General features: G+C 39.5%; 1 protein-coding gene across 4 annotated transcripts in view; it reads right to left on the reverse strand.

The window, feature by feature from the left end:
* Positions 1 to 12,642, reverse strand: part of STARD13 (StAR related lipid transfer domain containing 13) — a 383,288-nt gene that overhangs the window by 107,066 nt on the left and 263,580 nt on the right. The window contains exon 1 of one of the 4 annotated variants that reach the window (XM_032611029.1): positions 4,666 to 4,761. The exons of 2 other annotated variants lie outside the window; for them this stretch is intronic. The gene's annotated coding sequence lies outside the window, so the exon portion shown is untranslated. Of the gene's footprint in view, positions 1 to 4,665; positions 4,762 to 12,642 lie in introns of those variants that run through there. One more of the 4 variants, XM_032611031.1, reaches the window with a different exon arrangement.

Raw genomic sequence — 12,642 nt, forward strand, 5'->3', positions numbered from 1 at the left:
CACTAAGGAAACGTTCCACCCACCAGCAGTCCTTTGCTCTGGCTTCTTTACCAGGGAGTGGCATTATTAGTGGGGATGCATTTCAAGGATTATCCCAAGAAACGAAAAAAGAAAACCCTCCCTCTTGAACAAAGAGGCAAGCGATGGACGGTAGATCTCAGCAGTGAGGCCCCCTGACCAATTTATTGGTGAGGCTGTAAAACACAGAGTGGTGTTTCTAATTCAGCTCAGTGTTCAACTGACTACACGACCCTGATTTGATAGAAGATTATTTCCAGTATTCCTGTGGTTTTTCCTGATATAACTTGCAGAAACTATTATGATAAAATGGCTTTACTTCTGCCAGTTATTCCCTGTAAAAGGAGATTAAATGAGGCATTATAAAAAGCTTCCACAATTTACATAGTTTTCCTCAGAGTCATTTAACACGTAGACTCAAGTTCTCCCTTCTTAACTGTTTTTAAAATCAGTTGAACAAAAAAGTTCAACCATTAAAATTTCCATCTCTGTCAGTCACAGTCTATTTTTTTAATAAAAATGGATAAGACAGGCTTTTTAGGCCTCTCCGAATGCTATGATTATTGTTTCCTTAGAGAGTTTTAAAACTTTGGCCTCAAAGGTTACCTTATTTTCAACATTTTCTAAATTAAAGAAAGGAAGAATGGTAAAATTGGAAGCCTGGTAAGAAGTTGAAACTTGATTGCTTCAAGTATACCCTGATTCTTTGCAAAGAATCTAAAAAAGGCAGCATTGAGGTCAATACAATTATATATAATTGATCAGGCAACCCCCTGATTATTAAAAACTTTATTATGATTATTAAAACAATGCCAGTGTCTTATTTGCCATTTTTCATATTATTTATGAATAATACCATGTTAACTATCTTTGTTCAGAAGGCTTCATCTACTTTTTTGTTTGTTTGTTTTAAACCACTTCCTTAGGATAATTTCCTAGAAGTGGATTTACTGGATGAGAGGGTTTTCATAAATGCGGCCAAACTGCTTTTTCAAAAAGATGGCTATATGTTCTTTTTAAAACATATCTTGCCACAGATAAATCAAGGCTCTCTCCAAACAGAGACAGTTGATCGACAGTTTCAATTTTTAGCTAGCTAAGTGTAATTAGTAGGGCTTAGATAGGACTAGTAGGTTAACCATTTGTCTACTGGTGATGGCACACACAGTTTTTCTAAAAACTAAAACAGCCTAAAACAGTCTATATGCTATTACACTCTAATGGTCAAATTATTCCAGACACACAAATGGGTACCCAGACTCTGTCCCAAAAGGTGTGTGATTATAGTATACCATGAACTAGATAATATTTTCAGAAAGATACAGAAAGACTGTATTCTGTATACACTTGTACATTCTGTATAATGTTGTTCATTCATTCAACAGACATTGCTTGAACACCAACCACTTATGAGAAACTATGGTAACCACCAGGGAAACAAAGAAACATGGGGTTTTCCCTGTCTCTGAGGAGCCTACAAAGGGAGAGAGATATGTAAATAAAGAATGAAGTAGAAGATAAGAACTCCATCAGAAGTTATACTATGGGAACCATGAACGAAGAAGCTTCTGACTCTACGGAGGAAGAATATTAGGGAAGGCTTCAAAGGCTGGTAATGTTTAAAGCTGCTTTGGAGGATGAAAAGAACGATAAAAAGTAGTAGAGAAAGTATATAGTGGAGACCGGGAGTGGAATGAGCGGAGCATGGAGGTGTGGAAGCGTCAGGGTCAAATCGGTGGGAGGGGGAGGAGGTACATGATGGTACACTGATTAGTTCTCTCCATGAAGGGCTCTAGGGGTTCGAAAGAGGGAGGAGATCAGAAGAGGGTCAAGAGAAGCCTCTGAATGATGAGCAGGATTTGTTAAGGAAGAGAGGAAAGGAATATTCCAGGAAGCGAACAAGTGACTTTAAAGTTTTCTAAGTGTTTTCACACATATTATGCCATTTGACCTCCACAACAACCTTATGTGGTAAGGTAAACATTCTTATACATTCTTTTTTTTTTTTCTCATACATTGTTATTCTCATATTGCAGCAGAAGAACTACGAGTCAGTGAGGTTAAGTGACTTGCCCAAGGTCAACACAGTTGAGTGCAGGCAGCTGTGCTTCAACAACTCAGTGAATGGTGCCCAGGGGGATGGTTTTGTTTGGAGTGTGGTGTATTGGCCACTGAGATTGGCAGGTCTGACTTCTGACTTCTGATGCTGTTTGCACTATATTAACCTGCTACCATGTTTATCACTTCAAATGAATATGGTTTAAAATGAAAACACACTAATGGCTCCTATCTTTTACTTTTAATATTTTATATACTGTTGTTTTTATTAGAATATTTTGGAAAGATGCTCTCCTCTCTCTTTCTCTCTCTATAGACATATCTCTATACCTTATATGAAGATAAGCATGTATTTATTTAAATACGGTGTATATGTATACATAACATGTTAGAAAATATTAGGTAACTTAATTTGCACTACCATCCATTTCCCTATATTAGGAACTTTAAAAAATTATATATATTTAAACATACTAGATCAAAGCAGTGCTGCACCAATTTTAGCCCAACTTCTACAACTTCAACCTATTTGAGGGAATTCCTGGTATTTCCCAATGCCAGGAATTGTGATGATAAAATCAAAGGATAATTCCACATAGAGAAAAGAGATGAGTACAAGTACCTTCAAGAGTAGGCTGCTGCAAACAAAAGTACTACTGTGTAAGATTATAGGATGTTGTTTTCAGTGACCCAGAATTCTTCAGCTTTTTTCAGTCTAAGGAAACAGAGGCAACTTTAAAAATGACATATATACTAAAAACTAACAGTGCAAGACACATTATAAATATCTTGCTGACATTTGAAATGTCTCTGGAAGTCAAAGAGATGGCTAGACTTATTCACTATATTTTTAAGCAGTGAAACTGATTTATTAAAAGGTTAGCTCTCTTCCTCAAGGTTGCCACGGTAGGCAGCACAGGGTAGTGGCTGAAATCCAAGGCTTCTGACTGTTACCTTGGTCCTTGCAATAAATTCAAAACGTCTTCATCAGGTTTGACATGGGTATTGTCAGAAATTGGCAAATATTCTTTCCCACATTAGAAAAACAGGTCTGGATGCTACTCTGTCACACGTCAGCATATGTCAGCACATGTGAGTTTAGCTCTCGCAGAATATACTGGCTGGCGTATCTGATACCCTCCCTCACACACAGATACGAGTCTACACATCAGGAAGAGTATGTTCCAGAATTTCAGAGAGACCATCTCGCACACATCTCTAACTGACTGCGTAAGTTGCAGTGAGCCTACGGAGAACCCTGCCTACTGATATTTTCTTCATCTCATTCTTCAAATCTAGATTATAGGAAACAGGTTAGACTTCTGAAAATACAATAAGACAAAATGTTCAACTTTCAGTTTCTGACTCCCCCAATAAGAAAAGACATCAATGTGGCATTTACGATGAAATGCGTGGAAAGGGCCCTGTAGAAACAATATGGTTGCTCGTAATGGCACAATCTCATTCAAAGGTGCCAGGAACACTAATGAGACCTGGATGTCAGGAAAAGCAGAAATAGATCAATACTTCTCCCCCACTTGTAGTTGCTCCACCATCAGTCACTGCGCTTGCTCTATGTAAATGAAATCAATCAGCAAGGATTTCTGTAAAATGCATAAAACAGTTGTCTTCTAGACTCTCCCAGAAGATAAATGATTCCAGACGTTGGACTGCAGCCATTTTCCCACACATGCTACAAAGTTCTGACATCCATATTGGGCCATAACACTGAGTGGTTTTGCAAGCTTACAGCCAGTGCTTCCACTTCTGGTTTGGACTAGAGAGCTTGCTAACGCAGATGCAAAATAAGTCCCCTTTTGACTGTGTAAATTGTAAGAGAATTGCCTTTTTCTAATACAGGGGCTCCTGTGATCCACCTCAAAACTTTTTGCTATTGCTCACATAAGCTTATCATTCCAAATCACTGCTTTAGATTTCTTCAGAATTAGACCAATCCCAGACTAATAAAACATATGACCTCTTAGATGTAAAATACAACAACAAACAGCACAAGTCCAACTTTGTTTTAAAACTAACACGTTTGGAAATGTATTAAACATACACAGCAGAATTGTTTTATATGGCAGCTTATAAAGAAGATCCAGAAGCAGCCTCCTTTAAAAACTATGTCAACACAATAACATTATTAGGAAAGGCATGTAGAAGTTTAGGTCATATTCATGGCTATTTATATAACCAATCTCAGGGAATTAAATATCCAATAGACAGCATTTTCTGCCAGCGTCTTAAATCTGAGAGATGGGTACTTTCTTACTAAATTGCCTTTGAGGAAAAATACAGGTAATTTTGCCCACAGTTCAAAAAAATAAGAAAAAAGTCTAATATCAATATCTATAGTCTAACTGAGATAAAAGCAATTCTCTGAGGTTAAATAAGAGTAAATAAGTATCTTACTGTAACTTTCAAATGTTTTTAAAGTGAAAAATTAAAATGAGAGGCACTGCTTTAAATTTTAAATCAAGTTCTTGTTAAAAGATTGTCCTTCTAAATATCAAGTACACCACAAAGAAAACTTTATGTATCAATAACAAAACTCTCAGTACAAATAGGAAGTAACTGTTGTCTTACCCAGCGGCCAGAACCTCTTCTATGGAATACAAACTCACTTTGTTTAAAACGTCCTTAGGCTGTGCTGTACCTTTGAAACAAAACCACTCTCTTCTTCATTTCATTTTCTGCTTTCTTGAAAATCGCTTCTCTGAAACTGACAGATGGTGCATCTGTCACTGAGTGTTTCCTGTTCGTTATCTCTGCCAGCTAATATTTCCCCTGTGCTTAGCTGTTGTCTGTGAGACTGTTCCACATCATTCTAGCCTGATCAATGGTGTGCCTGGTTTGAGGTTGGTCTTGGTCCCGCCTCCAGCTCTAAGAGAAAAAAACGAAAACTCACAGCTGGATTTCCTATAAATCCTCTCCTTAAAATCTGGCTCTGTAGCTATGGCACATACTAGAGGAAAAAGCTGCCAGTCTGTCACAAACCAAGGGGGGGCGGTGATCCTTGCCTAAGGTCCCCCCATGCCAGTGCCAAGTGTGTAGGTTATATAATAAATCCCATGGTAACATGGCCTGAAACTTCACAGGACAGGAGGAAGCATTTTAACCAGCCTTAGGTTTTTCTATGTAATGACACTCAAAAGAAGATGCCCATGACTGAAACACACACACACACACGCAAGCATGCACCCATGACAGAATAATTTTTAGCATGTTAAAATTATGAAAACTGATTCCAAGGAGAAAATGGAAAAAGAAAAAGCACCAAAATAGGACATTATAAAATTGGTGTACTTGTATCTTTCTATCCTAAAACAGAGGTCATTATTCACATTCAGATGACATTACACCCCCTAAGCGACAGGACTGGCTGATATTTATACTACCGATGAACTTGGTGAATCAAGAGAAGGTATGGGATGCATTTCAGGTTCTAGATGAGAGAAGACTGCTCTACCAAGTAGAGCTGACTGTGTAACACCAGTCTGCTTTGTAAATCTTTAGCACACAGCGTGCATTTTTAGGCTTACATATTCTGCACAGTCAACAGTAGTCAAACCTTATCAGGTAGAAAGGCTGCACATTTATTGCAAATAGCTATGTGAGTGCTACTAAAACCAGGCTAAGGATTTGAAGACTGCACTAGGATCCAGAGTCAGAAGACTGGATTCAAGTCTCAGTTTTGTTTCTTGAACAGTGTCCTTGAACACGAAAAGCACAGAGTAAAGCTCTGGAGACCTGACAGGTGATTTCAAAATTAAATTAAGATGATAAAATACTGTGTTGTTATTATTCAACTTTTATATTATTCTTTTCAACAACAGAGAGAATATTAAATAAGTATAAATATTTAATCTGGCAAAGGATGGTACCAAACAAAATACCACTGCCTGTGATAAGGAAAGCTAAAGATAAAGAATTCTGGGAATAAAGTGCAGGGTATAAAGTGCACGCTGAGGATAACAGTAACAGATTTTGAACATCTGAACTCTATCGTGAGGGCATACATGGTGAGCATTGGTCAGGGCGGGGTTGAGTAGTAAGTCTGAAACCTTAGTTCTCCTTCCACATTTTCACAGAAGAATCCTGGAACCGTCATCTGTCATTTGTCTGTGAGTCCCTTAAGAGCAAGGACATACACAATTGGTGTCTGTTGAATAAATGAGAAACCGAGCTAGATAGAGCCACTCACTGTAAAGGAGGAACTGTAGATGATTATGAGAAGCCCACGGTTGAAGTTGGAAAATCTGATTCTTCAAGGCTGAGACTACCTGTGTGTCCTTCCAGTTCTGTCAAATGTGAGGTTGGGCTTTGTAGGGAAAGAGGCTTTTTGGGTCACTGGAAAGAGAGGAGCTTCGTTTGTGGACCCCTGATCTGGTCCCGCTTTCTACACTCACCCCTAACCATCTCCCCTTCCTCACTTCCTCCCATGAGAATGTCATCTGCTGACAATGAGCCTGAGTCAAGAACCACGATGTTGGTAAACATCCCTTTAATGAAAGTACGGGGATTGTTAGGGTGAATTCTTCCTAATAGGGGATGAAAGTCCTTGTTTGCTATGGCTGGCAAGAAGGAAGCTTTCCAAATCCAGAGGAGCCCTGTTGCACGTGGGCTGGGTCAAGGGCAGCTGTGGACGCCACCAACGGTAAGAAAAGGCGGATGAGATGTGCTCCTGCCCTTACGCCGCCTGCTTCCTCACTGCCAGTGCGTTTCTGAGTTCTCGACTGAATACACTGCAAAGTTAATGTACTTTCATAATGTCTTTGGGTGTATGATCTCTTTCCCACAAACTGAAAAATGGTACCAGTTTGGGGTAAGAGAATTTGCCAACTGCGAAGATCTAACCTGATGAATACTCTTTTAAACCTACAATGTGCAAGGCATTCTACTAGGCACCTCAGATACATGCTTCCAGCAGCAGGTTTACCATGGCACAAAGGATTACAATCCAAAACAGGATATGAGAACAGCGGGGGAAAGGAAGAGTGCAGCTGGGGGCTCAAGGCCGAAAGGTCACATCTAGTTTAGGGAATGGGGGTGGGAGAATCCAGAAAACATGACTAGGGTGGTAGCATTAAAGTTTGGGAAGGATTTGCATGGGCAGAGGTGAGGGAGGACACTTCAAAGAGAAGGACACTCCTACAGGAAAGAGTGAGCTCGAAGGCACAGAGACAGGAGCAAGGCAAGCTCCAGAAATAGTGAACCACCTGGTTCTGCTAAAGCATAGGGAACGTGTGGGAGAACCATGGGGTATGAGACTCCAGCAACACGGAGGAACCATACTGTGGTATGGTCTTGAATGCTGGGAGGGGGTGTGGGGAGTGAATACTAAGTTCAATCAGTGATCATGGAAGTTTCTGAGCATAAGTGTAACATAATCTGAACAGTGAGATCTAGAAACCATATTTAGGATGGATTATAAAGGAGAGGGTAGGCAGACTGACCCACTCAGGAGGCTACTGTAATAATTTAAGCCAGAGGTCATAAATACTCGAACTTGGAGGATGAGGGAAAAAAAAGGAAGGGTGCTAGAGGCAGCTGCATAGGTAAGAGAGTCAAAGGAAAGGAGTCAAAGCAAATCCCACTTTAAGCAATTTTTCCTGGAGATATTTGCAGACAGATATACAAACAAATACAAGTTTTAATTTCAGCATTGTTCGTAATCGCCAAAGATTGCAAACTACCTAGTGCCCACCAATAGGGAACTTACAAATAAATTAAGGTACATTCATATAATGAACTTCTATATGCAGGCATTTAAAATATATATGCAGTTACAGGAAAGCTGATGTAAGCTGATATAGGCTGGTGATAGGCACCAGATTGTCAGTGGTTAAGGAATATGTGTAGAAGAGAGAGAAGTTGTAGGCAAGGAGTGAATTTATGGCAAAAGAAGGAAAATATTGGGGAGTGGAATGAGTACTGGGTGGGGACCTCAGGATTTGGATTTTACTTTCAAACTGGCACCTGTATTCCCCAGAACCAGGTCAACCTAGGGCTGTGCACTGTATAACCTACCCTTATGTATGTGTCAGCTTTGCTCACAACCATCAACTTGAAGATGCCAGAAACCTGCCTAATCCACCCCTGCCCATGTTTACGGTCAAAAGCCCAATCCCCATGTGCCTGGGCAAATCAGTAATTGAAAAGGAACACCATCCATGTTTTGGACAAAAATGTTTTTAAGGATTATACCAGCTGGCAAAGCAAATGGCACGACATCTGAAGCTTCCCATTTTTATCAAACCCTGGGCATAAGGGGCCAGCTAAGCATCACAAGCAATATCCATGCCCAGGGGTAAGTACCGTGCAAGTGCATACATGAAGCACAGCAATAGCACTTAGGCCTGATCTGCTGGTCCTCAGTCTTGTAATCCTTAAGCTAGGGACTGATACTTCAATCATCAACTCCCTTCTTTTCGACCATAGACATCTTTAATGATCACATACAAGAAGTAAAGTCCAGCCTCACAGAAGGGGTGTGAAACTTCAACAGCAGACCCTGGGGGTCTATGGCAGCTGTGTGTTGTTTGAAAGGGGACTGCATTGATCCAAAAGGGAATGGATATGGCTCCTCGGGGATTTCGTTTTCTCTTTTTGCACAGAGCCAGGCCTGACGATTAAACATTTCTCATCAGCTCTGTTGAGAGGAAAACATACTGAGAAAATGGGGACTCTAAAGTGGAATGCAGCACATCATGGGAAGAGCCTTTCTAACTTAACATACAGACGATTTGCCTCGTGTGCAGAATTTGTGCAAAGCAAATTAAAAGTAGGATCTCGCAGCTGGTGAGGGCAGTATGGCTTCATGGTCTAGAGTATTTTCTCTCTTCCATGCAGTGAAAAAACTGAACTTCATGTCCCAGATGCCTGGGTTCTAATCTTGACTCTGCCAGGTACAAGCTGTGTGAGCATGGACAAGTTACTTGAGATTCCTCCTTGTTAAATGGATAACAACAGTACAACTCTTAGGGGTGTTGTGAAGATTAAGTGGGTTAATATATGTAAAATGCTGGGAACAGAGCATGGCATAAACATTCAATAGGTGTTATCTATCATTCCATAGTGAGAATTTTAAAATATAGGTGAATACAACTACACTTAAAGGGTTGAATCTGATTAATTGCAATTCAAGAAACAGAATCCTCTGTAAGAAGAGCTAATTGCAGTACTCATCTGTAATTTACTTTAAAGTACTTGAGTATATATGGTTGATGTTACATGTGTGTTACATAGGTAAAGCTATAACCCCGGTGCTGCTAGTATATGATGAAGCATTCAAAGCCTGAGACAATCTAGCTGGCTTTCTAAACAGGGAGGCTGAACTTCAGAATTGGCTGTTACAAACCCTGCTGGTACCATCTCTCCATCAACAATCTCCAGCTACCATTCTGAGTGTCAAAAATGGGTTTCAACTGGTGAAAATTGTTACGTTGCCTAGCATGCTTGGTGGACTTAAGGTGTTCAAAAGTACAGACTGGCTCAAAGTATTTCGGTGTAAAAATCCAGTAAGACCTTTACCTGCACCTCTGGTGATAATGTCCTAGTCTAAATCCCTAAATAGTCCTACACATGTAATCAGTATGATTTGGTTATAAGGTTTTAGTGAGAGTAGTAGCTGATCCTCTTTTAACTCAAAACTTGCTTCTTTGGCCACCCTTATTTACCAAAAAGAACCTAAGAGTTGTGCACAACCAATTTGATAATTTTAGCTCACTTCCACAGCCATGACTTCTAGAAGATTCTGCTTGCCTGATGCAGGCTATAAGGGTGAGACAATCTGTTTTTGGAATCTGGGTGTTTGCCTCAAGCCTCTTTTGAATCTTTTATGTAAGGCTGTGGTTGAGCATCTAAAAGGAAAGTGAAGAGCTGGGACTCCTTGAAGCTTACACACAAGTTACACGAATCGATTTATCTTGGGGGAGGGGTGTTTGCTTGTTAATAAATGTCTATATACCTGACAGAATTTGTTCCTACATTGAGTTATCAGTATGACTTGGTTGTGAGGTTTGGGGGAGAGTAGTTGACCCTCTTTCGCCTCAAAAGTTCTTTGGCTACCATTATCGGGCAAAAAAGAACCTAAGAGTTGTGCTGGACCAATCTGACCATTTTTGTTCACTAATAAAGACAGCATGGGGCATGGAACCCACAGGTCAGCAAAAGTTCAAAGTTTGCTCCACCAAAAAGCCCAGGACAAAGATGTTTCTTTTGGTCATATCTGGTTTAGATCTTGAATTCTAAGTAATTCACCAATTTCTTGGCAAAAAGAAACTAGAAAAAACACATCAGAAATGTACTACACAGGGCTTCCCTGGTGGCGCAGTGGTTGAGAGTCCACCTGCCCATGCAGGGGACGCGGGTTCGTGCCCCGGTCCGGGAAGATCCCACATGCCGCGGAGCCGCTGGGCCCGTGAGCCATGTCCGCTGAGCCTGCGCGTCCGGAGCCTGTGCTCCGCAACGGGAGAGGCCACAGCAGTGAGAGGCCCGTGTACCGCAAGAAAACACCAAAAAAACCCAAATGTACTACACATTATTTGCTTTATGCTATGAATATAATTATAATATGAAAATAAAGGTCTCATCCTGCAGTATAGGTTCATTCGCTTTTAGTAAATTTTTGTTATCCTCACAAAGTAAAATCAAAGACTATCTAATACATTTTAATAACTAATAAAAGTAAACTTTAAATATTTTTTCTTTAAAATATTTTAATTACACCAAATAATGCTCATTTTAAAAATTCAAACAAAAGTCCCATTTATATCCCCAACTCCTAAATCTACTTCCCTCTCTGGAGGTAATCACTATTAACAGTTTAGTGTCTATTTTCCAAACTTTATATATATGTAATATACATGTATAACATTTTATGTATATGTAATATTTACATACACATATTTTATATGTGTAAAATATACACACATATGTTTCTACATATATGTACATATACCCATACTGCACACCCATGAGATAATTATTCTTACACAAATAGAATCATATTATATGTATTATCCAAAGACTTATTTTGTCCACTTAACAGTCTTGGATATCTTCAGATGAACCAATAAGAAAGCTACTAGGCTTAATCCAATGGAACCCCAGTGACTATTTAGTCAAAAGTCTGGTACCAGGGAGGCCAGACCAAAGAAGCAGCACTTCTCCAAAATGGAGTCAGAAACACGCCTGCGCTTTTCTGGGTGGGTCACTTGACAGACCTGTCCCTTCTGTTCCTTTCCTAAGTTTTACATCCTGGGCAGTATGGAAGAATAGATGGATGAATGAGTGAAAACACAAACTCATAAGTTAAAAAATTAACTGAGTGTAATTCAATTCCTTTACTTGCTGCGGGTGACAGACTGTCCTTCTAACATGCACACAGGTATCTGGAGTATGCCTGCCTTTCTTCTACTGCATTTTAAGCAGAAAATAATTACCACCTTCTACTGTTGAGTTTCTCTTACTTATGGCAATGGAAATGTCGAACTTCCAGATCTGGATATTGAGTTGCTTGGGTGCACGTGTCCTCGGAGCATAAGCTAGCAGCCACGTGTGCTAGTTTGCAGGGGTCCTGCAGACAGGCACAGGCAGGAGCAGGCGTGCACAGTGAGGGCTCTGCGACTTCCCACAGTCTCTGGGGTCATGGAGCCCATTTTCAAGTTGCAACTTGTGGTTTTCAGGTTCTCAGGATACTGTGTGTGTCTCCAACACAATTTCAGTAGCAAATATTCCAGGTAATGTTGAAAACCAAACAAACCCGAATTTATATTGTGCTCTAAAAACAAACTCTCCCCAAATCCCTTTTCTAGCATTTAATATTCCTAAACATGTAAAAAAAATATATAGATAGATAGATAGATAGATAGATCATATAATTTCTACTACCGTTAATCCCTTTTCTTTCTCTGGGGAAAAATTACTTTTCATTATAAAATTATAAATTTTTTCTTTGTTGTAAGTCTTGTTTAACATGGAAAGTTTTGTGAAGCTGTTATGTTTTCAGGTGGAAGCAATCTACCCCCATCTCTGATATATTCTCATTTTGAAGCAAATCCAGGTAACTGGCTTGGCTACTTGGATTACTGACTCTGATTTTTTTTTCTTTTTTTTTTAACTTTCTTTATCTGAAAAGATTACATAATAAAAGCCTGACTGCACATCTGCAGCAGCTGGGCTCTGAGTGAACTGAAGGAGCAATGACAACTGTACATGGAATTCAAATGATAAGAACTTAATTCCACATCAGGTACAGTTTAAAAATGTCAGCACTGCCTTATCTATGTGATGTTCCACTGTACATGTAGGATTTCTACTTCAATATTTGTAAAATTCCAAAAGTTATAAACTTTTGGTTTACATTACCTAGAAAAAAAGAGGGAGTAATAGGGGGAAAAATCTTGTCAGCAAAAAGTCGACTGTGCATTGAAAAGTTGTATTGAAAATGGAGAAAACAAAATCATGTGGTGCAAGAATAACTTTGTTCACAAAAGCAGGCTCAGAAGGATATAAGCTATGAAAAAAAGAATCTTTATCATAGCAACAACTTTCCTACAA

The sequence above is a fragment of the Phocoena sinus genome, chromosome 18, assembly GCF_008692025.1.
Source record: "Phocoena sinus isolate mPhoSin1 chromosome 18, mPhoSin1.pri, whole genome shotgun sequence".
NCBI classification, from domain to species: Eukaryota; Metazoa; Chordata; class Mammalia; order Artiodactyla; family Phocoenidae; genus Phocoena; species Phocoena sinus.